The sequence below is a fragment of the Crassostrea angulata genome, chromosome 7, assembly GCF_025612915.1.
Source record: "Crassostrea angulata isolate pt1a10 chromosome 7, ASM2561291v2, whole genome shotgun sequence".
NCBI lineage: Eukaryota > Metazoa > Mollusca > Bivalvia > Ostreida > Ostreidae > Magallana > Magallana angulata.
The window spans coordinates 2261917-2282731 of NC_069117.1; the positions used below are offsets into that span (position 1 = coordinate 2261917).

The 20815-nt window shown below is 36.0% G+C and overlaps 1 protein-coding gene across 1 annotated transcript in view; it reads left to right on the forward strand.

The window, feature by feature from the left end:
• LOC128193149 (uncharacterized) overlaps positions 1–20815 on the forward strand; it is a 68127-nt gene that overhangs the window by 25051 nt on the left and 22261 nt on the right. The window lies entirely within an intron of this gene.

Consider the following 20815-nt stretch of genomic DNA (forward strand, 5'->3'; position numbering starts at 1 on the left):
ACTACTGCAAATCGCAGAAGACGCCTACAGTAATAACAGACTAAACGATCCTTTGATACAACAACAGTTAGTAGATATCTTTTGTGACGGGTTGACATTCGACTACCTCAGAATGAAAATTTTGCGGGAAAACCCTAACGATTTAGAATCCGCAATTCAAATAGCAATGCGAGAACAAAATCTGAGAGAGAGGCTAGCGATAAGAGGGTCAAATATGACAGAAATTGTACAAAGTAATGACAACAGACGAACTCTTTCAAATTTTGACACTACTCTTCCCTTATTAAAGGATAGAGCAGATAATCTTACCTCAGTAATAAAAAAGGCATGTAGAACCAATAGAAATTGACCATGCGCATAATAGTAGGTGTTTTAAATGCAAACAGACGGGTCATAGGGCTCGATTTTGTACTCAAAATAAACTCCAAGTCAAGTCCCGTCCTCAAATGAATAAACGACCCAGTCAAAACAAACCCGTCCATAATATAGAGCAGAGACCCCGTTCACCTGTGGAAAGTTGGAATTGTGGTAAAGTAGGTCATGTGCGTGCAGATTGTTGGAGCTCGCATATGTATCAAAGAGCGCAGCAAAATCGGGACAGAACATTAAATCGTCAAGGCCGAACAAATGAAAAATGGCTCACCCTGGAAAAGATGTGCGCTAAAAATTCTGTTTTTAACACTGTCCTAGCCTTATTTTAATGTAAATAACGGTTTCAAATCTTCATTGTGATTCCAACATTTACCTACACGCTGTCAAACAAGAAGATTTTCTGTTAAACCGCCTACTTTAGACTTTTTCCAATCTCCTAAGAGGACTATTTCCCGCCAAAATAGTGGATATGACAGACGGGCCGAAGTTGGATCCTTCGTGGACAAGAATTATATCAGAGTATCCAAGGTCCAGCTTACCAAAAAACCTTAATAAAAGAACAGGTAAAACTAAGAACTCATTATTTAAGGAACTTGACGTACAGCTTTACGAGAAGGGAGCGAATATGTAACTTTTCACACCGACATCAATCGTCTCTATCCATGGATCAAAACTCTTGACTCATTTTACTATAACCATCTAGGTAAATGCGACGAATTCAACATCAATTGGTATGATGACCCCGAAATATGGGAGAACCCATCAGACAATGCAAATTTAATTGTTATTGAAATTAGAGATAACACCAACACCCTTGTATACAGTGTAACCTTCTTCGTAACAACTGGCACTATTAGGGCACAGGGTAGCAAGTATATGCTGTTCGTGGAGAAACATTTCCCAATTTTAAAACTTATAGTTGATAAGGTTCTTCTACTCGATCTACCAGAGGCTACTGAGGAGGAAGAGACACTAACACACTTGAAACAGCCACATTCAAATGTTGAAAACCGGAATGAGATTTTACAAAGTAAGGAAAAATGTTTGGTGGACGAGACACACTTAAATCAGCCACATTCCAAAGCTGAGAAAAGGACTGAATATTCACAAAGAAAAGAAAAATGTATGGTGGACGAGACATACTTGAAAGAGCCACATTCCAATGAAAATTGGACTGAGAGCTTACAAAGAATGGGAAAAAGTATGGTGGATGCCATACAAAAAATCCAACTCGGCCATGAGAAAGACATAGGTAGTTTAATTACAATCGTCAACCAAAACAGAGATGACTGCGTAAAAAAACTTAATCAACTTGAACTCAGCCAAAAGAAAGGCTTGGCCGAAATGATCAAAATTGTCAGTCAAAATAAGGGAGATTGCCCAACACAGATTCAACAATGTCTAGCTGGAATTGAAGAAATTAAAACAAATTGTAATTCTCTCCAGAAATTTAAAATAGATGCCACTGCAGCGCTGGAAGGCATCGAGAGACAATTGAAAAGCCCCCAATCATACTCGGAAGTTGTGAAGAGATCAAATAGAGAGGAACATCTGCCGATACCTTGTGCAGCCACTACAGGACCCAACGTCTTACTGATTGGAACCTCAAACATTAAAGGTATCAAGGAAGACAAACTTACACCAGCCGCAACAACAACCAAAATCATCAAATGCACAATTGATGAAACAATCGAATACATCCAAACTTGTGAACTGTGTCCAGATGTCGTAATTTTTCACTCGCTTACAAATGACCTGACAAAGATGGATCCTCAAGCTTGTGTTGATGCATTAGCAGAACTGATTAAAATAGTTAAAGTCAAGTGGATCAACACAACAACAATAATATCTCTGGCAACCCCCAGACTGGATAACTTAGGGTACCATACTAATGGACAAATCACTAATGCACTAATTAAACAGAGAATTACAGAAGTATCGTACTGCGAACACAGCAATATCCTTAAAGATGGGAATCCAACCCCCGACTACCTATCTGATGATAAGTACCATATCTCTAAGAAAGGCACATCCATTCTTGCAGCAAATATCAAAAAGGCCATTCACACCTCGCTTAACATTCCAATGATAAATCGCGGTAGATCAAGGTCCAGGTCTCGCATCAACAGCACAAGAGGACGCGGTTGTGGGTACCATTACAACTCTGAACATGTGTACCGTACACGCGATTCGCGAGGATGCAGTTGTAGATACCATGATAACTTCCAGTCTGATTCGCCAAAGTGTTGTAACAGATATATCACCATAAACTTACTAAGTTGTATGTAAATCTCATTCTAAACTCTTGTGTTCACTATACTGGTGTATTGACCAACCAGTACTACTAATGGCACTCTCAATTAAGAGTAGCTTAAATATCTTTATTTTCAGTATATTATTTTTTTGAAACCATTACTAGTAATACACATTGCACATACATGCATTTGTGTGTATATATATATGTACATGTTTACACATATATTGAGCACACACATTTTTTTTTTCATTTTTTTTGTGCATACATTATTGTAAACGGCTAGGATAGTGTTATTATTGCAGATCTGTTTGTTCTGAAAAACATTGTCTTCTATATTGTGAAAGAAGACAAGCCCACCTTTTTTTCATTTATTATTAATTTCTTTTTCCCTCATCCTTTAAATAGGACTGTAGTTTAAATTCTTGTTCTATTGACAATGAATTCATCTGTTGTTTACTCATCAATCAAAACGGGCTTTTGGAATGTAGGGGGCCTTATGAGCAAGTCATATAACAAGTTAAACGATGCAATTTTTCTCAAACAAATTGAAAAATTTGATATCATCTTTCTGGCAGAAACACATGTAGGTCATGACCAATGCATTCATAAGATTGGAAACTACTATTGTCATTTTGTTTGTGGATCTGCATCCAAGCATAACAATAGAATATTTGGAGGTCTAGCAATGCTATGCAGAATTGAATTCAAACCACATATTAAGATTTTGAAAAATACAAAATCTGACTTTCAGTGGATTAAGTTAGAAAAAGAATTTTTCAATTTTGATCAAGATTTATTTAATTGCATGGTATATGACCCTCCAGAAAATTCATCTTATTCCAAAGATATCGACCATAACATTCTTGACTGTATTGAAAAAGATATAACTCATTACCAAAATTTAGGCAATATTTTAATATGTGGCGATTTTAATGCCAGAGTCTCTACAGAACCAGATTTTATTGTAAATGATGACAATGGCTACATTCCTCTTCATTCAAATTACATTGTTGACAAACAAATTCTCAGTCGGCATAATATGGACTCTAAATTAGATAACCGAGGCAGGGATTTATTAGATCTTTGTGTATCAAATCAACTGAGAATACACAATTGGTAGCTATACCTGTTTTACACCTAATGGATGTAGCACAGTTGACTATGTTCTGATATCAGAAAACATTCTGAATCAAATACTGTATTTTGGGGTATCTGATTTTTTGCCCACATTGTCTAACTGTCACTGTCTGTTACAATGGTCACTATCAGCTAGGTTCTGTTTTAAACCTGAAAACAAATGTGTTAAGTCATCTCATGTACCCTATAGATATATATGGTCTGAGGAATCGTCTGCTCGTTTCGCAGCAGCCCTCAATTCTGAGGACATTCAGAAAAGATTACAAAATCTTACAAAAGGGGAAAATCTTCATTCTTATGAGTCAATTGATAACGCTTCAGCCGAACTATCAAATATTATTATTCATACAGCTGACAAATCTTTTAAAAAAATGCAAAATTACTCGCAAGACAAAGAAAAAAGGTAAAAAATGGTTTGATTCTGATTTGATTTCCATGAGGAGAAATTTACTTAACTATGGAAAGATTTACTCAAAATATCCTAAAGACCCCTCCGTGAAAAATCACTTTTATAAACTATACAGAGAATATACAAAGTCAAGAAAATACAAATGTCGTCAGTACAAACAATCCATTCTTAAAAAGTTGGAAACCCTACATGAAGAAAATCCTAGATCTTATTGGAAATTAATTGACAAGCTACGAGGTATTGAAAGAGATAATGTCTCAGAAGCAGTTGACCCACCAACTTGGGTCTCCCACTTCCAAAATTTAAACATACCAAAACCCAAGTTCACCCAACGCTTAATACAACTAGAAAATATCCTTACAGAACTGGAAAAAGAAAAATGTTTCACTGAACTTGACAGTCACATATCGATAGCTGAAATATCAAATGCTATTTCAAAACTAAAAAGTGGGAAAGCTCCTGGTTTAGACAATATCTCTAACTAAATGATTAAATGCGGTCAAACTGTTTTATTACCATCTCTACACAAGTTATTTAATGGCTGTCTTACTTTTGGATATTATCCCAAACTTTGGTCTTCAGGTTACATTACACCTATCCACAAAAGTAATGATATTTCTGACCCAAATAGTTATAGAGGCATTACTGTTACAAATGCAATTGGGAAGCCCTTTAATAAAATATTGGATATTCGGCTAGATAAATTTTTGGAAAAGTATCACATTATTGACGACTGTCAGATTGAATTTACTAGAAAAGCAAGAACGTCAGATCATATGTATATTCTTAAGACTATTATTGATAAGTATTGTAGTACTAAGGATGGTAGAGTATATGCCTGTTTTGTTGATTTTCAAAAAGCTTTTGACACAGTCATTCATACAGGAATTAAAATTCAACTCCTCAAAATTGGTGTAGGAACAAACTTTTATAACACTATCAAAAGTATGTATTCATCAAGCAAATCTTGTATCAGACTAGAACATAACATTACAGACTTTTTCCCAACAAGAGGCCCATGGGCCACATCGCTCACCTGAACAGCAGTTCCTTGTAACATTACATTTCGTAGCATATGCTTTTTCTATTTTAAACATTGAACCCCTTTCTGGGGACCCAGTTATGGTCCGAGGTTTATGGTTGGCTTGAACAACATAAATAGTAACATAGGAATGAAAATGTGAAGCACTGCGGTGGGACCGCACGTACACAACTTGAAAAACTGAACATAGCAGAGTTCCACTTCAAGAGGAATAACTCTCAGACTGTACAGAACACAAGAAAGATAACTCTTGGTTCAACTACATTAGAGTTTACACAATTTGAGGATCCTTGCATAGTAATCTCACAAACTGTAGCATTATAGTTCTCGAGAAAAACTTTTTAAAAACATTTTCAATATATCTTTCTATGTTAAACTTTGAACCCCTCTTGGGGCCACAGTATTAGTCCAGTGCTAAAGTTTTAATTATTTGGAATCTACATTATTTAAGGATGCTTGCCTAGTTATCTCACAAGCTGAAGCATTATAGTTCCCTAGAAAAAGATTTTTCAACATTTTCCCTCTATATTTCTATGCTAAACTTTGAACACCTCTTGGGGCCCCAGTATTAGATTGAGATCACGGCTTTTATAATTTCGAATCTACACTATTTGAGGGTGCTGACGTAGTTATCTGACAAATTGATGCATTGTAGTTCTCGAAAAGAAGATTTTTAAACATTTTCCATATATACCGGTACTTCTACATTTAACTTTAAACCCATCTTGGGTCTCTAGTATTAGTCCAGGGGTCACTATTTTAAAACTGTCGAACCTTCATTATCCAAGGTTGTATGCATGATAGTAATCTCACAAATTGAAGCATTGTAGTTCTCGAGAAGAAGATTTTTTGACATGTTACCTTTATATTTCTTTAATAAATTTTGACCCCATCTTGGGGCCCCAGTATTGGTCCGGGGGTCACGATTTTACCAATTAGGAATCTACATAAGCGAAGGATGCATGCATAGAAATTCCACAAACTAAAACATTGTAGTTCTTGAGAAAAATTTTTTTAAACTTTTCCTTTATGTTTTTTAAAATGTTTAAATTTTGAACCCCTCTTGGTGCCCATCAATTGTCCGGGAGTTACAATTTTTTGAATCTACATTATTTAAGGATGTACATGTATGCATAGTAATATCCCAAACAGTTGCACTATAGTTCTTGAGAAGAAGATTTTAAAACATTTTCCTACATATGTTAAAATCTAAACCCCTACTGGGGCCCCACTTTTTGTTCAGGGGTCACGATTTTTACAATCTTCACTATGTATACAACCTTTTGTGTATGTATTGGCATTTTTGGTGAAGTGGTTCTTGAGAAGAAAACTTTTAAACATTTTTCATATGTTGTTCTATGTTAAACTTTGAACCCCGCCTGGGGCCCCAGTCTTGGTCCGAGGGTCACGATTTCTAATTTAGAATCTTCATTATGTATACAAGCTTTTGTGTAAATATTGGCATTTCTGGTGCAGTGGTTCTTGAGAAGAAGATTTTTTAAACATTTTTCTAAGGTATTTCTATGTTAAACTTTGAACCCCGCCTGGGGCCCCAGTCTTGGTCCGAGGGGCACGATTTTTACAATTTAAAATCTTCACTATATATACAAGCTTTTGTGTAAATATTAACATTTCTGGTGCAGTGGTTCTTGAGAAGAAGATTTTTAAACATTTTCCTATGTATTTCTATGTTAAACTTTGAACCCCGCCTGGGGCCCCAGTTTTGGTCCGAGGGTCACGATTTTTACAATTTAGAATCTTCACTATGTATACAAGCTTTTGTGTAAATATTGGCATTTCTGGTGCAGTGGTTCTTGAGAAGAAAATTTTTAAAAATTTTTCCTATGTATTTCTATGTTAAACTTTGAACCCCGCCTGGGGCCCCAGTTTTGGTCCGAGGGGCACGATTTTCACAATTTAGAATCTTCACTATATATACAAGTTTTTGTGTAAATATTGGCATTTCTGGTGCAGTGGTTCTTGAGAAGAACATTTTTTAAACATTTTCCATATGTTGTTCTATGTTAAACTTTGAACCCCGCCTGGGGCCCCAGTTTTGGTCCAAGGGTCACCATTTTTACAATTTAGAATCTTCACTATATATGAAAGCTTTTGTGTAAATATTGGCATCTCTGGTGCAGTGGTTCTTGAGAAGAAGTTTTTTTAAACATTTTCCTATGTATTTCTATGTTAAACTTTGAACCCCGCCTGGGGCCCCAGTTTTGGTCCGAGGGTCACGATTTTTACAATTTAGAATCTTCACTATATATACAAGTTTTTGTGTAAATATTGGCATTTCTGGTGCCGTGGTTCTTGAGAAGAAGATTTTTTAAACATTTTCCTATGTATTTTTATGTTAAACTTTGAACCCCGCCTGGGGCCCCAGTTTTGGTCCGAGGGTCACGATTTTTACAATTTAGAATCTTCACTATATATACAAGCTTTTGTGTAAATATTGGCATTTCTGGTGCCGTGGTTCTTGAGAAGAAGATTTTTAAAGACATGCACCCTAAACTTACTGTTTCTCAATTATCTCCCTTTTGAAAAGGGCTGTGCCCTTTATTTTAACAATTTATAACCCCCTTTCCATAAGGATGCTTTGTACCAAATTTGGTTAAATTTGGCCCAGTGGTTTTTGAGAAGAAGTTGAAAATGTGAAAAGTTTACAGACGGACGGACAGACAGACGGACGGACGGACGGACGGACGACGGACAACGGGTGATCAGAAAAGCTCACTTGAACCTTCGGTTCAGGTGAGCTAATAAAAAATGGGTGTAAAACAGGGTGACAATCTTAGTCCCAACTTATTTAAAATTTTCATTAATGATCCTGTGTTTTTAAACTCAAATCCAATCAATTGCTTGATGTATGCGGACGATATAATTTTATTATCTTCATCAGCAGATGGTTTACAACAAAAGCTTAATATCTTGCAAAAATACTGCAATGATTGGTGTCTCAATATTAATACATCCAAAACCAAGATAATAGTTTTCAATAAAGCAGGCAGGCTCTCTAAATCCAAATTTAACTTTGCTGATGTTGAACTTGAATGTGTCTCTGAATACAAATACTTAGGTGTGTCATTTTGTTCCTCAGGCTCATTCTCCTTTGCTCAAAAGCAGCTTTATCAAAAAGCCTGAAAATCATTTTTCAAACTCAAAAAGGACTTTATTTCTATGAATCCAGACATCAAAACCACAATTCATATTTTGGATCATACTATTAAACCTATTTTAATGTACGGAGCAGAAATGTGGGGGTATTTTAATCCATTTGCCAAAAAAATTCACTCTGCTTGTGCAATGGACAAAATTTATTCCAGCACACTTTGCGACAAATTGCATCTTAAGTTTTGCAAATCGATACTTGGTGTACATAAATCTGCAACAAACTTTGCTGTTCTATCTGAATTGGGAAGATTTCCCTTACATTTTGATATCATAAGATCTATGTTAAGTTATTGGTACAGACTTGAGAATCAAAGTCAATTATTTCCACTTTTGTATAATGCTTATTGTGAATCATAACAGTTGTTTCAACAAAATACTCCCTCCTGGTATGGCTCAATTCAATTTTTAACTAACAGCATTGATGGCACAAACAATTTACTGTTGGTAACAAAACAAAAATTCAAAAGAGCACTTAGAGACTATCTATTTAAATATTATATTAAAGAATGGAATTATAAATTCACTATACACGCTGACAAAATTCTAAGTTGCTACAGCAATTTTAAGCAAAATTTTGGCCAAGAGAACTAACTATGATTACTTAAAAATTTTGAGCAGAGGAAAAGTTTAACTCGTTTTCGCATTTCCGCTCATAGACTTAATATTGAAAGAGGACGATATCAAGGCATTCCACGACAAGAAAGATACTGTAATAGATGTAATGTCAAATCAGTCGATGATGAAAAACATTTTTTATTCTCATGTGATCATAATAAGGCATTCAGAGATACTCTGTACAAATTAGCTAATGACTCTTGTAAAAATTTTCAATATATGGACAATAACCAAACATTTTACTGGCTTATGACAACTGAAGATTTACAAGAACTTGTACAACTCAGTGAAATGATTCTTAAAGGTGGAATATAATGGTTATAGTTATATATACAGATACATATGCAATGTATTTACTTTGGTGGGGGGATGGGGGGGGGGTTATGTTATGTATAAGCATACTGGCTTGAACACTTTGAGTACAAGTAGACCAGTCTAATCGACTGTGCAGGCACCGTCCCTTGGTACTCTCTGTTTTCAGGCCACTTTGTTTCTGTATAGCTGTCGTATTCACTGATGTGTAAATCCCATACATATATTTCATTGTATTAATGAAACATTTTGCGTATTGTTGCCTGGACATTGTGAGCAGTATTTCATTCATTATTTGTTATAATCATGATATTATTATTTTTTATTAAATGTATATGCCCCCTGAGGGCCCTTGATTGGTGAATAGATAAATAAATAAATATGAAGCTAGCGACCAAGTAAATAGGGGATCGTCTTAAAATTTCAAATCTCGCTCTTATTTTGACAAACAAAAACAGGAAAACTAAGACATTCTTCCTTCGTTGAAGCCCAAAGAAAGAACTTTAAACAAAGACCTAAATATGAAATTAATTTTACTAACAACCCCAGTAGCGGTTTATTAAAAGTAGGAAAAAATTAATTCAGAGCTTTGGTAGATATAGGTGCAGCCGTATCTCTAATTAGTAAGAAAATGTATGATAATCTATTTCCCCGACCCAAGTTGTTTAATAATGACATTCCCTCTTTACAAGCAGCAAATGGCAATTCTTTAATTGCGAAAGGGTATGTAAATATTTCCTTTAGGATTTCAGGATTAACTTTAGACCACAAACTTTATGTGACAAGGGGACTCAACCGAAACATGATTCTCGGTCGTGATTGGCTCAAGAAAAACAATGTTCGTTTATACTTTGATCTTGGACTCATGCGTATTGATGACAAAGTATACGCGGAACTTAAAGAAGATTTACACATCTCAACTATTGTAAGAACACCTAAGAAACTTATTATGAGGCCAAACACGGTGACTGTATGTTATGGGAAAAAAAAATCAATTTTCCTCTGGAAAAAAATGACTTGGTTGAAGCGAACAGCATAGACAATAACTGCATTATGGAAGACCCAGGACTATATTTAAAAGACGCCGTTTGTATAGTTCGAAAAGATAAGAAAGTTCCAATGATCTTCGTTAACCAAACTAACAAAAATTATAAAATTCCAAGAGGATACATAGTAGGACGTGTTACTGTATTAAAGCAGTAGGTAATCTCAGAAGTACAGACTACTCAAGACACAAAAGAAGAAATTGATGTACCTAAAAGATTTGAACACTCAATTAAAAGACTTGTGAGTAAAAACAATGATTTATTTGCAAAGAAAGACAGTGATCTTGGAGTGACCGATACTGTTAAAATAAAGATAGAAACTGGAGATCACCACTCAATAAAGAACAGACCCTACTGTGTACCCTTAAATAAAAGACAGATAATTGACAAGGCGCTACTGGAAATGATGGACGCAAAGATTGTTGAGAGATCACAATCGCCTTGGTCATTTCCCTTAGTAGTGGTGAAGAAAAAGGGCGGATCAGACAAGATGTGCTTTGACTTTAGAAGCTTGAATAAGATAGTGAAACCAGTATCATTCCCGCTACCGTTAAACATCCTATGTTTACTATGTAAGGCAAAATATTTCACTGCACTAGACTTAAAGAGTGGATATTGGCAAGTGAAATTAGAAGATTCAAGTAAAGAAATCAAAGTACTGAAGAACTGACGGGAGTTGATTTTGTCGATGTTTGCTTAATTCAAAATCAATGATTATGTTATTTTGCATGATAAGTACATGTAGTTTCTTATTTGAATTACGCACATTTTTATAATATGAGTTTTTTTACTTTTTCGACAAGAATGTCGTGAAACCCCCATATGAATCATGTTAAATAATATTTAAAGATAAAATTAATTCAATCAAACTATGTATCAGTAATAGAAATATTTCTCGAAAATTGTATGGATCCAAGCAATATTGAACTCTAGTCTCGTTCAACCAAACGCTCGGCTGACACCGTAAATATCCGACAATGATTTACGGAGACAGCCGAGCGTCGTGTTGAACGAGACTATATTGAACTCTGGCGTAGGAATATATAAGACAACAAAAAATATTTAAATTGTTCGTACCATTAAAATTCTGATTATTTTCAAGGTATTTATAAATAAGTTTCTTTGGAAAACGATGCTTTAGCAAACATTACATGGATTTTATCAAATATTTTCAAGAACTAAGTCTTGTTAGCAGCAATTATTTGTGCTGAGGTCCAAACACTGTTTCACTTTCGGTTTGTCTGAGTAACTGCATTGGAGAGTTGATTAAAATCAACTCCCAAAAACGGCCTTTGCATGTCACAAAGGACTATTCCTATTCAACCGGATGCCATTTGGGTTGAGTAATGAACTAGCAGTTTTTCAGGAGCTGATGAACATAGTTCTTCAAGGACAAGAAGAGTTTGCCATCGCATACCTGGATGACATTCTTATATTCTCAGAGACACCGGAAGATCATCTTCGTCATATTCAAGACGTTTTCAATCGCCTAAGAAAGCATGGACTAAAAATGAAGCTAAAGAAATGTAGTTTCTTCAAGGAACAGACTGAATATCTTGGTTTCATCATTAACGAACATGGCGTTACACCTGATCAAAAGAAAGTCGAAGCTATAAGAAAGTTACCAGTGCCCACTACAGTCCGAGAAGTTCGTGGCTTTATAGGTATGTGTAGTTATTACAGGAGATTAATACCGAACTTCTCTAAGATTGCAGAACCATTGATTGACTTAACCAGAAAGTATGCAAGGTCAACCATAGAAAAGGAGGCATTTGCAATCCATTACGCCCTTCAGAAGTTAGACCATTATTTACACGGTGCTCAGTTTACTATAAGAACAGACCATAAGCCGCTCAAGTATATCTTAGAATCTCCAATGCAAAATAAGAAAATTCAACTATGGGCGTTAAGTATTGCAGGATATAACTGTAACGTAGAGCACATAGAAGGAAGATTTTACTGCTCCAGAGTACCGACAGTCAACCTCGAGTGTGAAGAGGAAGAGCAATCCGAGCATGATGAACCAAATTTCTTTGAAGTTAACGTACTTAACTCCGGTGCCTTTTCGCCTAAGAGATTGGCCAGATGTGAAGTTAAGCAACACGACGAATTAGTCAAACCCTTTATTGATCTACCAGAAGAAATCAACATCAAAGAAAGTCAACAACACGATGAGCAGATCAATAAAACTGAAGAATCGGTTAAATAAAGTGACAGCAACGAAACCGAAGAAAAGAAGTTTTTGGAAATTGATGGTTTACTGTACTATCTTTCAGATGGAGACTCGGAAGGCCCAAAACTTCGCCTGTATGTACCACGTGAGTTAGAACGTTTATTTGTGCAGCAGTATCATGACGGACTTGGACATATGGGAGTGGACAAAACATATGACGTAATCAGACAGACCAGATTTGTACAAAAGGTTATACTCTTATATAGAGGGATGTGTAGTTGCCAAACAAGGAGAAATAAGAAAAATCAACCTCCACTTCAAGAGACAGATATACCACCTTTTCCAATGGCTAAAGTAGGACTTAATTTATCAGGACCATATCCAATATTCTTGTCGGGAAACAAGTACATAGTTTCTTTTATTGACATTTACTCTGGTTGGCCAGTAGCTTTTCCCGTTCCTGATAAGTCAGCTGACAACATAGTACATCTTATCTTAGAAGAAATATATCCAAGATATGGCTGTCCTCTTCAAATCCTCACAGACAACGGAACAGAAAATGTGAACAAGAAAGTGGAAGAAACCTTAAAAGAATTGAACATCAACCATATCAAAACATCATATTACAGCCCTCAAGGTAATGGTAAAGTAGAAAGATTTCATAGAACTCTACATGACGTGATGGCTAAGAAAACAACAGACAACGCTCAAACAAGGGATATTCATCTTAATCAGACGTTGGCAGCCATTCGTTTCCATCCCAACGAAAATGTGAGCAAGAAAGTGGAAGAAACCTTAAAAGAATTGAACATCAACAATATCAAAACATCATATTACAGCCCTCAAGGTAATGGTAAAGTAGAAAGATTTCATAGAACTCTACATGACGTGATGGCTAAGAAAACAACAGACAACGCTCAAACAAGGGATATTCATCTTAATCAGACGTTGGCAGCCATTCGTTTCCAACCCAACGATTCGTCAAAGTTTTCCCGATATTACCTTATGTACAACAGAGATGTCGTATTACCTCTTGATACGTTGATGAAACCTCGAATGAGATATTCGGGAGAAGATCAACACAAGATCGCCCTTCAAGAACAACATAAAGCTTTCCTGCTAGTACATCTTAATATGAAGTAAGCCAAGAAGAAACAGAAAGCGCAGGCCGATAAGAAAAGCAAAGACGAAAATTTTCAGGTAGGTGACCCTGTCTACCTTAAGAACAACAGAAGACAAAATAAGTTAGATAAAAAGTGGCTACCATATTATCGAATCATTGAGCAGAAAGGACCAGTTAGTTTCGTGGTGAAAGACCATTTGACTGGATTAACCACCAAATGCCATGCACGACAATTAAGATTGGCAGACATTTCGCACTGGCCCCTTTCACAAACTACTGAAGATGGTGGAAGAACTCAAAGGAAGACTAACTATGTGGTGCAACCAGAAGATAAATCATCGTCGGAAAACGAAGACACGAAACCAGAGCCATTAGAAAGAGCTATACAGTCCAAACAATGGGAAAGAGAATGATCTTCAGACGAAGAGGATATTCCCCTAGCAGAACTTCAAAGACGTATAAGAGCATGGATGATCAGCAGTATAAACACGAGAATGATCAGACCGTAGCAAACAAAGGCATACTGAGGATTGTTTGGCTATTATGAAGTAATAACTCAATTTAGTAGGATAAATAAGTTAAATTTATCGTATATTGTAGATGTAAATAATCTTGAATAAGCTTAGCTTTGTCTATATAGCACGCTTTTAAAAAGATATGACAGGATGACCCCTGTGACATCAAAACATGTATTGAGATACGCCGACTAGCAAACGCGGACTCAGCACCTCGGTTATTTGAAGATATATGAAGGTTAAAGAGACTTAACATATACTCGAAATACATAAAACAGCGAGTAAGTAAGGAAAGTATACGACTGATTATTGTAAGTGATTTAAGAATATTGGCTAAAACAATCAAATTTTGTGACCGACATCTTGAGTTTGGGACAAGGTTGCTCGGGTTTTCACGGTTCATTATTATTACCGCCATTTTATAATAGAGAAAGTCAGTTCAACATGACCAATTCTTTCAAAAATTTATCAATGAGATCGATACATGCACCCTTTGGGACCCTCTAAACACCAGACCCCGAAATTAGCCAAATAAAAATTCCTGACAAATTAAAAGATATCAAAATTTTCCGTATGAATGCACTAATGGCGGAATTGCCAGTAATTAATTTGCAACCCATGAGATCCTCGTCTTTGGTGGGAAGCCCCTTGTTTTATGTATGTTTAACTTTGGCAGTAACAATAACGATAGTACTTTGTATTAAGAAACGGAAAACTTTTAAAAAGTGGGATGGTATATGTTGTCGTGGTTGCTGGTCAGGTTGTCGAAAAAGGGGTAGTGACGGAGATAAGAAAGGCTCTTCCAAAGACACTGTATTTTGTTGTGTGAATCCAGAGAAATGGACCTCTAGTGACATTATTGAACTTGAACCAATCCCGAAAGACACTAGGATCCAAGAGAAACCCCGACGGAGCGGAAAACTCGAAACTCGCAAATTGACCAGTACTTTTACAATTACTTGGAGATGAGAAAAATGAAGAATCTCCATGGACCAAATACTATAGACCGGACCCAGAGCTGGCACGTAAATACCTGGAAGAGAAGGCCGCGAAGTCTACGCAACAGAGGAACGCAGGAGACGGTCCGCGAGAAGTCGCCTCGCCATCCGCACCGACCCTCTTTCCACGGGTGCCGATGATGGATGAATAATTAAGCTGCAGCCGTGAAGAAGTTGTGTATTCCTTATAAAGGAATTGTGAAAGTTAGTGAAAATTAAAAATGTGAATTGTGTAAAATGTGTTAAAGTATAAATGTGCGTTATCTTGTGCTAATATCAATCTTGTATTTGGTGATTCACTCTGGAGAACTTCAGGAAGAAACCGAGAAGAGATATTTTGTGAACTTACAAGCATGCATTGACTTTGTATATATATGTGACATTAAGCTTAACCATACTTAGTATTACTTTGATGATGAATTACGTTTATATTCAACTATGGTTATTTCATCTTGGTCATTATTGTCATACTTTATTCATTATTGTTTACATGATTGTAATGCGATATAATCAAGCTATATGATTTTATGTACATTTATACATCCTGGTTATAAATTTATTTTTGTAGATAAATGATGTTCCAAGCCGGGGGTGGAAACATGTCACTTGTTACTATCTCTTAACATGGATGTTCTGACTGGTATGTCACTAGGAAGTTCGTCTGTCGTCTGATCAAGGGTAGATCAAGGACGCTTTCCTATTACGGGCGCCAGGCATGAGAAATCTCTCTTCGGGATATTTCTTTTGTTTGGGGGACGTATGTAAACAGATAGCCATGCTATGACCTTGAATTGCTAGTATTCCTAAATGATGTTATGAAACCAGGTGCACAATAATATCCAAATTGAGAGTTTAACAACAAGTGACATATTTGGCGATTCTGTGTCTGCAACGATAGCTCTGGTACTCTATATTGAGTCATGTATTGTGTATTCTATATATTAACCTTTGTAACCTTTTATGCCATGTATGAATGAACGTATTGTGAGTAAGTGATGCCTCATACTAGGTGGGGGACTCCGAGACCCAGGACTCGGGGACTCAAATCCTGCATCCAGACTCTTTGATTGGCAGTTTTGACGGTTTTATTACTTTATTTAGGAATAAAATATTAATCTTAATTAAAACACTTCATGTTCACTCATGATCGTCGTAAATGGGCCGAACTAGTAAGAACTGTCCATCATAAGTTAAATGTTATATATACCTATGTAAAATTATGTTGAACAGATTCCGCTTAAAGAGATTCTGAGACTCTTGATTTGGGCTACTTTTAATTGTTGTAACGATCACGCTTTAATAAAACCGCTTGAGAAAGAAATACTGTACTTGTCATTTTGTCAGTTTGAGCTGACCCTCAATTGGATCCGTAAGACAGAAGGCTTACAGAATATATTGAGTAAATCTTTAAAAATCTTCTTCTCAGAAACTAATCAGCCAGGAAAGCTGAAACTTGTGTGGAAGCATCCTCAGGTAGTTTAGATTCAACGTTGTGAAAGTCATGATCCCCAGGGGTAGGGTGGGGCCACAATGGGGGGGGGGTCAAATTTTAACAAAGGAATATATAGAGTAAATCTTTAAAAATCTTCTTCTCAGAAACTAATCAGCCAGATGATCTTTTTATAATTGTTAAGACTTTGGCCCCAGGACAATTCTTTGGCCGCACAAGAAGGTTCAGAGTTTGATGTAGGTTTATATCCCATATATAAACTATTGTTAAGGATCTTTTTGAGAACTGTAATACTCAACATATGATATGACTATAAAATCATCCTGTTAGAAAAGGGACTAATGATTATAAACATATGAATATCCAGGGGAAAAATGGATTTTATTTATACAGGATCTACATGTATTATTGTACATTGTCCAGATAGTTTGTATTATGACGCCATTAAGCTGATTTTATCATACCTATTGTTCCTCAGGTGAGCGATGTTGCCCATGGGCCTCTTGTTTATGCATTCTAATTGGTTGGCATCACTGGAAATTTAGATTGACATTCCGCTGCTTGACATACACACTTGGTAAACTGAATTCCTCTACATTGTAGATGAATTATTTACACAGAGAAAAATTACTTAAAAAACATTATGTTTAAAGATTTATTTGGCGAGTATTGGCCGTGGCATAAATGAATGTGGAATGCCATTGACAACATCTGGGCAAACCCACTCAAACAAAAGACACAACAAATATTCATCAACAATCAACACATTATCAGTATTATAGTTTGAAATTGACCACCCCGGGATAATCGTGGATAATCACATATTTAAGTACTTAAACTTATTTAATACAATTTATATTGAATTATTGTTACATGAAAATTATATAATAATACAAGTACAATTTCATCAGTTGTAACAATGTTTTTTTTAATAAGTCAGCACAACAATACATAGGCATCAGTTGATTTGGTGCGCGCAAACGCCACATGGCTGCGAATTGCCTGAGGAAACTCTATGTCATCCCACACTTAAGGGGAGCCACCAATTAACTGACCCACGACCAATTTCAAAATTCGTTAGGATGAACACGACCCATATTTAGATCAAAAAACTTTAGTCCCCCCTGAATGTTGTTTAGAAAAAGTTTAAAACCCAACTCAGTGATATGAACCCCATCGGGTCTCAAAAACTGAATAATGTCTTTCAACAAGTCTAGGTATTTGATGTAGCATCCCCCTAATGCAAAAACTTTCAGGCTCTATTAACTCGGACACGAGACCTGTTCATTGCCGCAACATCATGCGAATACCTCCAAGTTTTACGTGGAAGTATCTGAGAACAAACCAATACTGAATTTGGAAATCGTTGCTTCATTATGTCTAAGTGATCACAAACAATTTCAATCAACTCATATAATGGAATAGTTTAAGACCAATATCGTTACCCCCAGCATGCTTTACCAGGAAGTCTGGAGCAGCTTCAAGTTCTCTGAGTAAATGCAGCTTGCTCTTAAGATGCAGAAATTTCAATCCAGAATAACCCTGCCACCATATACTTATGCCCAGTACCTCTAGTCCCAAATTGGTTCCACCAGCTCTGCATAGTGCTTCAGTAAACGCATGTTTGATGATTGAAGAGCTAACATACCAGACGTTAACATCAATTTCTGTGTCAAAATTATGTTCCAACCATACTCCCATACTTTTGGTTGAGTTCTAGTATCTAAATTTTGTTTGAAATGTATTTCCATACTTTTGAGTTATTTATATATTTTTGCTTGCATGAGTGGTCACTGGGTGTAGTAATACTACTGGAGAAAACCTGTTTAACAGGTATTATTTATTTTTAAATAAACTTGCTCAGTGGTTTGAAGAGTGAGGTTAGATGTATTCTGGGCGACACGCTGTGTGGACGTGTCTGTACTCTTGGTGAGATATCTTGGGCGTTTCCCATGCTGTGTGATCTTGGGAACGGCATCCCTGTGTGGGCTTATTTGTGTGAGAGAGATACAACCCAGTAAGTGTTACATTATTTCTATTTTTATGGTTGATATTAATTCTGCATTGTGAGTAGAGTTAGACTACAGGTATGTGAAATTGTAATTTAAATAGCTGTTATGTTACGGTAGCCCAGAATTGTAATATACTGCAGCGGTGTGTTTAATGAGTCAGTATATGTATCTAATTTCAAATAGGTGTATAAGAAAACTTATTATGCCACGTTGTTCGATATTTAAATAGGTGACCACGGAGTGGGCACGTGCACGTGGTGGACCATGCTATATCCGTGGAAGGACTTATGGTGGGACAATTAATATCCAAACCAAAAACTTATGTGAGATGTCTTGTCGAATGCCATCTATTCCATCCGATAGAACTGATGTCAACAACCTCCTAATTATTGTATATTTGTAAATAAATTGTTTTTTTGTTTTGTAAATTTTGTTTTGTTTGACTTACAAGGACCATCCTTTTACCAGATTGGTGAAATGTTTTAATAAGAACCTATACAATTTGAATGCAATTGTGACATTCTGCAATACCTTGACAAAGTTAATATGGAAAAAAATATTTCAGAAATGAAAACATGTAATCTGACTAATGTGATATCATATTCTCTCCCAATGCTACTTAGCAGCTATTGACATGAACCTACAATGTAAGACTGGACAACGGATATATGATTTGTACACCTTAGATTTCCAGCGACCTGCTTCCATTATAGCTTCTTGAGAACAACCAGCCTCAAATGCAGCTGTAGCTGCCCCAATTCTAAAGGAGTGAACTTTAAACGCCCCTTGTATTCCAAGGTTTATCAATGTATTTTCCAAAGAAGAAAACTGATACCTAGTTAAAGCCCTGCCTCCTGAACATGCTGAATGGTGAACAGTGGGCCATCACTTTTGCCTCTAACTAACAAGAAATCATTTAAACACCCAACTGAACATAAATACAACCAATCTTATTTGTTGCATCTGTTACACCTCTGCTATGTTGATCAGATGTTGAACTTCTTATTCTGATATCGACGCTAGAAAATCCAACTCAAAACTGTATATCAGATACTTGTAGAATTGAATGTACACTGTTGCCTTCTGACAAAGAACCTTCTCAAACCCTTAGAAACCCAGGGAAGGTTATTACATAAGCAGCTCTAAACAACCTTATTTCATAGAAATTATAACAAATTTCTGGCAAAATCTGACAATTTTTGTAAGCAAAGACAATGTAACTGGTAGCCGTGAATCAATGCTTTTCCTAATTCTTTTCATACCCTCGAGAAGCTTACTCACCATAAAGTTTTTTGTAATGTCTGCAATATTATGAGTTTTACTCTGAAAACTAATAGCCGATACATAGGCCCTGGCTGTAGAATAAATGTGATCTTTACAGGATAAATATGCAATAAACTGCACCACATGATCAAGTGGTGGAGGCCAGATTTGCTGGTACCTAAGGTCAAGGCGGAATTTTTCAAAAGCTCTCAATCCAGTTTCATATGACATCTTTGTGTTTTTTTAATAGATGCCGCCAATAAATTGTTTATTTGAAGTTGTGGATCATGCTGACTAATTGTCTTGGTATCGGCTCTGGAAAAGTGTTTGCCATTGGTGCAAACTTCTGAATTGCTGCCACTGCTTGCGAGAGAGAGAGAGAGAGAGGAGTCTGCAATGTTATTGTCAATACTAGCTATGTGTTTAGCATTAAATAGGACATTGTGCAACATTAGTCTAAACAATTTACATAGAAAATACTGATAACTTAATTTGTTTAAAATATTTCCTATTGCTATTAGTACAATTGGTTTATGTTTTAGTTACATTAATCATTTAACATAAATATCTTTGAATTTCTTCAATATATTAATTGATACTGAACTATGCGATGAAAATTATGATTGTACATATCTACTTGATATTTGCAGAAACTATACACTCATAGGAATGCCTCCGACTTTCAGTTTTTTTATTTCTGTTGACGCTACTTGTGGATCTGAAGAAACCCCGCTTGAGGTCAACTTTGTTTTGACTTTACTAATCGTCGGTTTTATTTCTGAGTTACGTGTTTCGGAAGTTATCAACTTATGTTCCGTCATTAGCTCGCTGATATCGATAGGTTCGAGAACACGAGTCAACCCTTCTCCACACGACTCAATTTTTGTTTGTTACCCGAAAATATCGTTTCTAACACT